The sequence below is a fragment of the Leucoraja erinacea genome, chromosome 29 (assembly GCF_028641065.1).
Source record: "Leucoraja erinacea ecotype New England chromosome 29, Leri_hhj_1, whole genome shotgun sequence".
Classification (NCBI taxonomy): Eukaryota; Metazoa; Chordata; class Chondrichthyes; order Rajiformes; family Rajidae; genus Leucoraja; species Leucoraja erinaceus.
In genome coordinates this window covers 15,253,883-15,261,189 of record NC_073405.1, presented here as the reverse complement: position 1 = coordinate 15,261,189, position 7,307 = coordinate 15,253,883, and positions in this window count along the sequence as shown.

Here is a 7,307-nt window from a genome sequence, read left to right as displayed (position 1 = left end):
TGTCAAAGAGTGGAGTGGTTATTTAAGAATGCATAAGTGCTAGGTGTTGCATTTTGAGAAATCAAACCAGGGCTTAGGAGGGTGTTGTTGAACAGAGGGATTTAGGAATGTAGGTACACAGTTCCCAACAGTGGCGTCACAGGTTGGTAGGGTGATCAAGAAGGCTTTCAGTGCATTGCCCTTCTTTAGTCAGGGTATTGAGTATAAAAGTTAGGATGATACATTATAGTTGTATAAGATGTTGGTGAGGCTGCATTTGGAGAATTGTGCTCAGTTTTGGTCACCCTTCAATAAGGACGTTGTGAAGCTGCAAAGAGTGCAAAGAAGATTGGCAAGGATGTTGCCAGGACTTGAGGACCAGTGCTATAGGGTGAGGTTGTGCAGGCTAGGACTTTATTTCTAGCGTAGGAGGCTGAGGGGTGTATACAATCATGAGGGAAATAGATAGGGTGAATGCACAGAGTCTTCTACTCAGTGAAGGGAAATCAAGAATCAGAGGATTTAGGTTAAATGTGAGAGAGGATTTAATAGGAACCTGAGGGGCAACTTTTTCTACACAGAGGGTGGTGGGTATATGGAACGATCTATCAGAAGAGGTAGTTGAGGCAGGTACCATTATAACATTTAAAAGACACTTGGACGTACATGGATAAGAAAAGGTTAGAATATGGGCCAAACCAGCCAGGTGGACTAGGGTTGCTTGGTCATCTTGGTCAGCATGGGCCTAAGGCCCATTTCTGTGCTGTACAACTTTATTACAAAAATCATGTACCCTCTCTTGAGAAGGCAATCCTATTATCACAAGAATTAGACTGGTAAATCTCCTTTAGACTGTCTCCAATACTATAAAAACAAGATGTTGGGTATTGGATTTTATTAATCTTGTTGACCATAGTGTCAGGCATCCAAACCCGTCCTGTTACCTTCCTCACAGACACTCTGCTGCATACAACTCCCATTATTTATTTTCAGTTACTTATCTTGCTGCCTCCTGCCCGTACTACTTATTTTACTTGTGTTTCCAGGATCCTCAATTACCTATTTTTTCCTTGAATTACCAGCAGCTATTTCTTCATTTATCACACATTCACCCCACAACCACCAACAATGGAAAAACAATTTTTCTTTACACTTCAACACCTATTCTATATCTCTTCCTGGTCACAGCCTTAGGGTTCTGTATTTCTGATGTAAAGTTTTGAACTCCATCTCCTGTACGATGCACACATGGCTCTTCAACTATGATCTTTTAATTTTAGACACTACCAAATCAATTGTTCTCAGAATCCATTTTTAAGGTTAGATCCGGTGGCTCAGAAGGAACAACTGTCCCTTGTTCTTAGGATATGGTGTTTCACAGCTGGATACTACTTTATAGTACCGGCATTGTTAAATCTACATGAAACAAGACATAAATAGCAGTCAGATGGATTAACTGGGCAAATATTAGCCAGGAGATTAAAATACAATGTTTAACAAAGGTGTTTCTCAACATACCCAACTACAATTCATACCCGAATAAATTGGTTCAATGTTTCATTGGAAATGTAATAAGTAATTTAATAAATATGATAATGGAGCCAGGATTATGTACTATAATTGTAGGGTGAAGCTTTAACTCTTATCTATTTAAATTATGAGGTTAGGGAATATCAGCCAAATAAAGCAGGCTTATAAACGTAGTCAAAACTGAAGCATATGGTCTACAATTAGTGCATACATCCATTGCCTAATCACTCACTTAGAAATTATGTAATCACAGTATGACTGTCCATCCAAGACACGTCTGGATATTAAATCGGTTCTGTCTTTGATATTGTTCCTGATAGTTAACTCGCTGTTGAAGTCTGATGACAACTTTTTAGCTGTTAAAACAGAACAGGAAAGCACAAAAATAGTCCCTTTGACCTACCATATCTGTGCCGACCGTGATGCTAATCTAAACAAATCCCATCTGCCGACACATGGTCTGTATCTCTATTTCCTGCTTGTTCACCAGTTTGTCTAAATGTCTCTTTAAAAAGTTGCTGTTAATTCTGCTTCTATCATCTCTCCTGACAGCATGTTCCACATACCTTTCACTCTGTATAAAAATAATGCCTCACAAATCACCTTTAAACTTTCCTCTTAAACCCTTGCCCTTTTGTATTGAATATTTTCACCCCTGGGAAAAGACTTATCTACCATATTTATGTTTCTCTTGCTATTGATTTAGTCATTAACTTATTTGGTCTGAGCTCAAGTATATACAAGTTTGAAAAAAATAATTTCACTTAGTGGTTCATTACACTATTTTGTGCAGAGATAAAGTATCTAAAACTTTTGTGATTGCATAAACGTTACATGTTAAAATCTAATATACATTTGCTAAACCTTTATCTACAATTCCTTTTAGAAGATGTAGCACAAACAAATGAACACCGTATAAATATTGATGACAGTGGACATTCCAGGTGAAGAGATCAGGAAATTCTTCTAAAAATCATCTTTATTTTCGCGTGGTTAAATAAAAGCTGTTAAACATACAAAAAGGTAAAACAGTGTTGGCTATCAGCCACATTGTCTTTACTATATAACAGCAGTAACTAAACTTTACAAATATTTTTAAGGCTCCAAATGGCTTTGGGCATCCTGAAAGGGACTACATAAATTCAAATTATTCTTCCCTGAAAATCAGCTCATCATTAATGGGCAGAAATATTTATTAAACTTCCTCTAATAGCAAAGGTATCAAAGAAGCTCTGTATTAATGTGCAAGAAGGAACTACAGGTCCAATAAACGCAAATTGGAGGAACAGAATCTCATATTTCGCTTGGGCAGCTTACAGCCCAGTGGTATGAATTTGATTTCTCTCATTTCATGTAGCCCCAGCATTCCATCTCTCTCTATCCCTCCCACACCCAAGTTGCACTAGCTCCTCATTTTCACCCGAACAGCTTAGAATGGCCTGTTTCCTTTATCATCATTACTTTTTTGCATATCATTCATTCATTGTTCTCCCACATCACCGTCTATATTTCTCGTTTCCCTTATCCCTAACAGTCTGAAGGAGGGTCACGACCCGAAACGTCACCCATTCCTTCTCTCCAGAGATGCTGCCTGTCCTGCTGAGTTACTCCAGCTTTTTGTGTCTAGCTTCTGTGTATTAATGCACTAGAGGCTGAGCATTGACCAGATTATCGGTTTGATTTCAGTCTGTGTTTAGTCACAGTAAGGCTAGCAAGGGAAATAATTAGAACCATCAAATGTTTCTGATTTGACACATGCATCAGTCAGCCTAATTTCTGATGCCACAATTGTTTAAATATTTTTAAGGGAGGTCAGCCAGAAAACCCCCCAATCTGCACAAATTCTGCTCATCTGATATAACCCAACAATCTTCACACCAAACGTTACCAAAATGGATCATATACTATTACTAAATTTACAAGCATGTCCAAATAGTTTGCAAAAGTTCTTTTCTATTAAAAATAGTTTTATAACTCATTGCAAAGGAGTTAAAACTGCATGTGTTTTATTGTATGCATGATCTATAAACAAAGACTCATTGACATGAACATGGGGCCAGGACAGTCTTTCTATTATACTTTCCTATCCTTTAAGATGATGCACTTGGTTGATTGTCCAAAATGGCATTTTAGATTTCTAGTTATGCGAAAAAAATATGAAACACTCAGCGCTCATTGTATTTAATGGTGATCATGTTGCGCTTATGGCCTGTAATTAAAAATTCTTTCTCAAGAATAAATGTTTTCCAAATGTACCTCTCTCGACCTGAAACGTCGCCCATTCCTTCTCTCCAGAGATGCTGCCTATCCCGATGAGATAGGTTTTTGTGTCTATCTATCAAATCTTAATAACTTTAAAGACATTACTCTGTTTTTAAAACATTTGGGTTGCAATGATAAATTTGTGGTTTTGAAAAAAAAAACATTGTTATAACAACACTTTCGAACTCCACCAGGATGGTTTTTTTTAATACCCTGTCTGCTAACAATAAATTATTTGGAAAGAGACTTAGGAGTTAATCACTTAGCAGTGAAGGATAATACACTGTGGAGTAAAGCTTAAGGTACTGGAACATACAATGTCTACAAAATGCATACAGTGCCTAATTGTCAGTTATTTCCCACCAATTCTTAATGAATTCTCTGTAATAATTTTCAAAACTAACCATACTTTATGCACCTTGGATGAGGATTAGAGAGAGGAGAGGCTTTCCTTATCTAATTCCACAAATCGAGTGGGAGACTGACAAATTACTACCCTGCCAACTTTTCCTATTGGAAATGATTCTACTTTCTCATGTCTTCAAAGAATGTTTGGGAGGACCTGATAGCTTGCTGGTAAGGAAAAAAAATGCAAAAGTCGGAAATCTGAAATGAAACAGAAAATGTTGGAAACATTCAGCACGTCAGGCAGCATCTGTGGAAACAGAATTTACATTTCAGATCTGACAGGGTGTATGACATGAAATATTAACTCAGTTTCTCGTTCCACTAATGCTGCTTGACTTGGGAGTGGTTCCGGTATATTGTTTCATTTCCAGCTAATGTGATGATTGGAATGTAGAACTCTGTCCAGCAACATTCTGATCATAATCATATAACTTCCATTTGAAAAGCTTGTTTTAAGGGCTTAACGCTTATTTCCAAGAAGACATTTATGAAGCTACAAGATTAAAACAATTGTTAGGTAGAGGCCAGAATCATTAATATTGTTTCTAATGTAGCTGAAGAGGGATTTCTAAATTAAAAAACATTACAAATGCCTGTAATTTAAATGCCAAACCAGAAAATACTTTAATAGTAGATCTTTAATAGTTGATGCAGAAAAGAATCAGTGTTCACATTTCATGGTAATAATCTTTTATCAGAAGCAGAGAAGGTATGGGCTTAGTTTTTTTTTTTTAGATGCAGAGCAACGGTATCGGGTGGAAAGCAGGAAAAATAAAATGTCATTGTATTTAAAGTCTCTTGAATTCCTCTTATCAAGAATTAAGAGCAAATTAGTAATCGGGAATAGGATAGGCAATTTAGATCCTCAAGTCTGTTCTTCAAGATCTTAGATCTGCGACCCAATTTCACAATCAAATTATTGACCGGTAGCACTTTACAACTTTCATTTACTAAATAATATCTCAAATGGTAAGCTGGCTTGACGAAAATGTTGCCAGTACTCGAGGGCCCAAATTAACGGATTAAATTGGATAGGTTAGAATTTCATTCCTTGGCACCAAGAAGACTGAGGGGCGACCTTATCGAGATGTATAAAATCATGAGTAGCATAAAGTGAGCGCACAAAGTCAAGAGGAATGAAAAACTAGAAAATATATGTTTAATTTGAGAGGGAAAGATTTAAGGGAACCTCACAGGCAATTTCTTCACAGAGGGTGTTGCATATATGGAATGAGCTGTCAGAGAAAGTGGTTGAGGTGGGTATAACAACATTTAAAACATATTTGGACAGGTACGTGGATAGTAAAGGTTTAGAGGGATGTGAGCCGAACGGGACTAACTTAAATGGGCACCTTGGTCAACATGGACGAGTTTGGTCAAATGGTCTCTATCCATGCTGCATTACACTATTGATCAAAATTCTCTCTATTTGCCTCATGTTCCCCTTAATATACTGAAAATTTCAATCAGATCAACCCAAACTACCCAAGTTCCAACAACTACTAACCACCCCTAAAACGGTGCACTGGATAGCATTCTTGTTAATAGAGGTTACAACATATCCTCACCAAGATGGTACCAGCGATTATTCTCAAGGTACATGGACAGAGTAATATTGGTTTCTTTAGAGCAGAAAAAGTGAGGATAAAGGCTTTAAAAAAACAAGAAGATTTTGATCAGGAGAATCTTTATACTGACTGAAGAGTTAGTAACTACAGAGCAGATTTTTGGTAACTGGGAAAAGGGTCATTGGGAAGATGTGGCACTGTAAAAATATAGAACACCCTGCCTGAAAGTGAACTGTCGAATTAGCTATCAAAACATCCAAGCAAGACAAAAATGGATAGCTTTCAAAAATAGTTTAGGAATAATAGTTAAAATAATCTCCCTGTGTGCCATATGAATTTATGTTAATTCATTGTTTCTCAATTACTCCCTTAAATGCTTATTAGTAATTTTAATTACCAACCAGTTTGCCAACCAGTCACCAGCTTCCATCATCAATCACAAGAATAGAATTGCACAAAAACCTAATTAAAGACAGGTAAAGAACAGCAAGAAAAACAAGATACATGTCACCCGTTTTTGGGAAGGGGGTCTTGATGTTGAAACTGAACCTTTAAATGGTGAAATACCAATTTACATACCAATTCTCAGTAAATTTATTTCAAAATATAACTGTTGGATCAGGCTGCTCTGTATCAATCTGTTTCCTCACAAATATGTAATGAGTCATTCACATTGGTATTCCCATGCCAAAAGACAAACTGAGGTGGGCATAATGGAGCTTTAATATAATTCAATGCCAATCGTGGGACAAGTATACTCAGAAATTATACCATTAAAGTAATCCCAAATGCAGCTGCTCTGTCTGTTCAATTAATATTTGAAGAATTAATTCTTCCCTTCCGACATCTTCTACATCCCACTGGAAGATGTCAATAGTTGTGAAAATTGATTTTATAAACGAAAGATTAAAAAAAAGTCAGATAACACCAACAGGAATGGAAACAGAAAGAAATAAAGAAAAAAAGCACAAGAGACAAAGACAGAGTTAGAATATCAGTGGGAGATGAACAACCTTAAACAAGCGATTTCGAGTCATTTATCTGGATTGCTTTTCCCTATTAAAACGAAAGGCATTGAATCACATTAGAGTATGTTTTCAAGAGGTTCCTGTTGCCCCACTTTGTTCTGCTAGCACCAAGTTAGCTTTGTAATTGTAAGTAAACACATACACATTTTTATTAGGATTAACTGGGTAACCTGCTCAATAGATTCCCCACCCAGCTCTGGTTGAATACATTATCATAGTACCAAATCATTTAAATTACAATGAATGTAATCAAGGATTTTTCTACTGCCCAGATCTCAGTATACCATAAGGAAAGATACTTTTCAATTCAAGTTTGAAACAAGAACAGGAGCAATGCGACTAAAATTCAGGTCAGCAATGCTACAACAAATTAACATGCTCACATCCATGGCTGATTACATTGAAACAGACCCCAGTGGAAGAATCCACTTTGGGATTAAACACAAAATTGATCATCGTTTACTGTTTGAAAGACAATATTTCCAAGTATAATTTCATTTTACAAGTAATTTTCTAAATAAAAGGGGGCAGA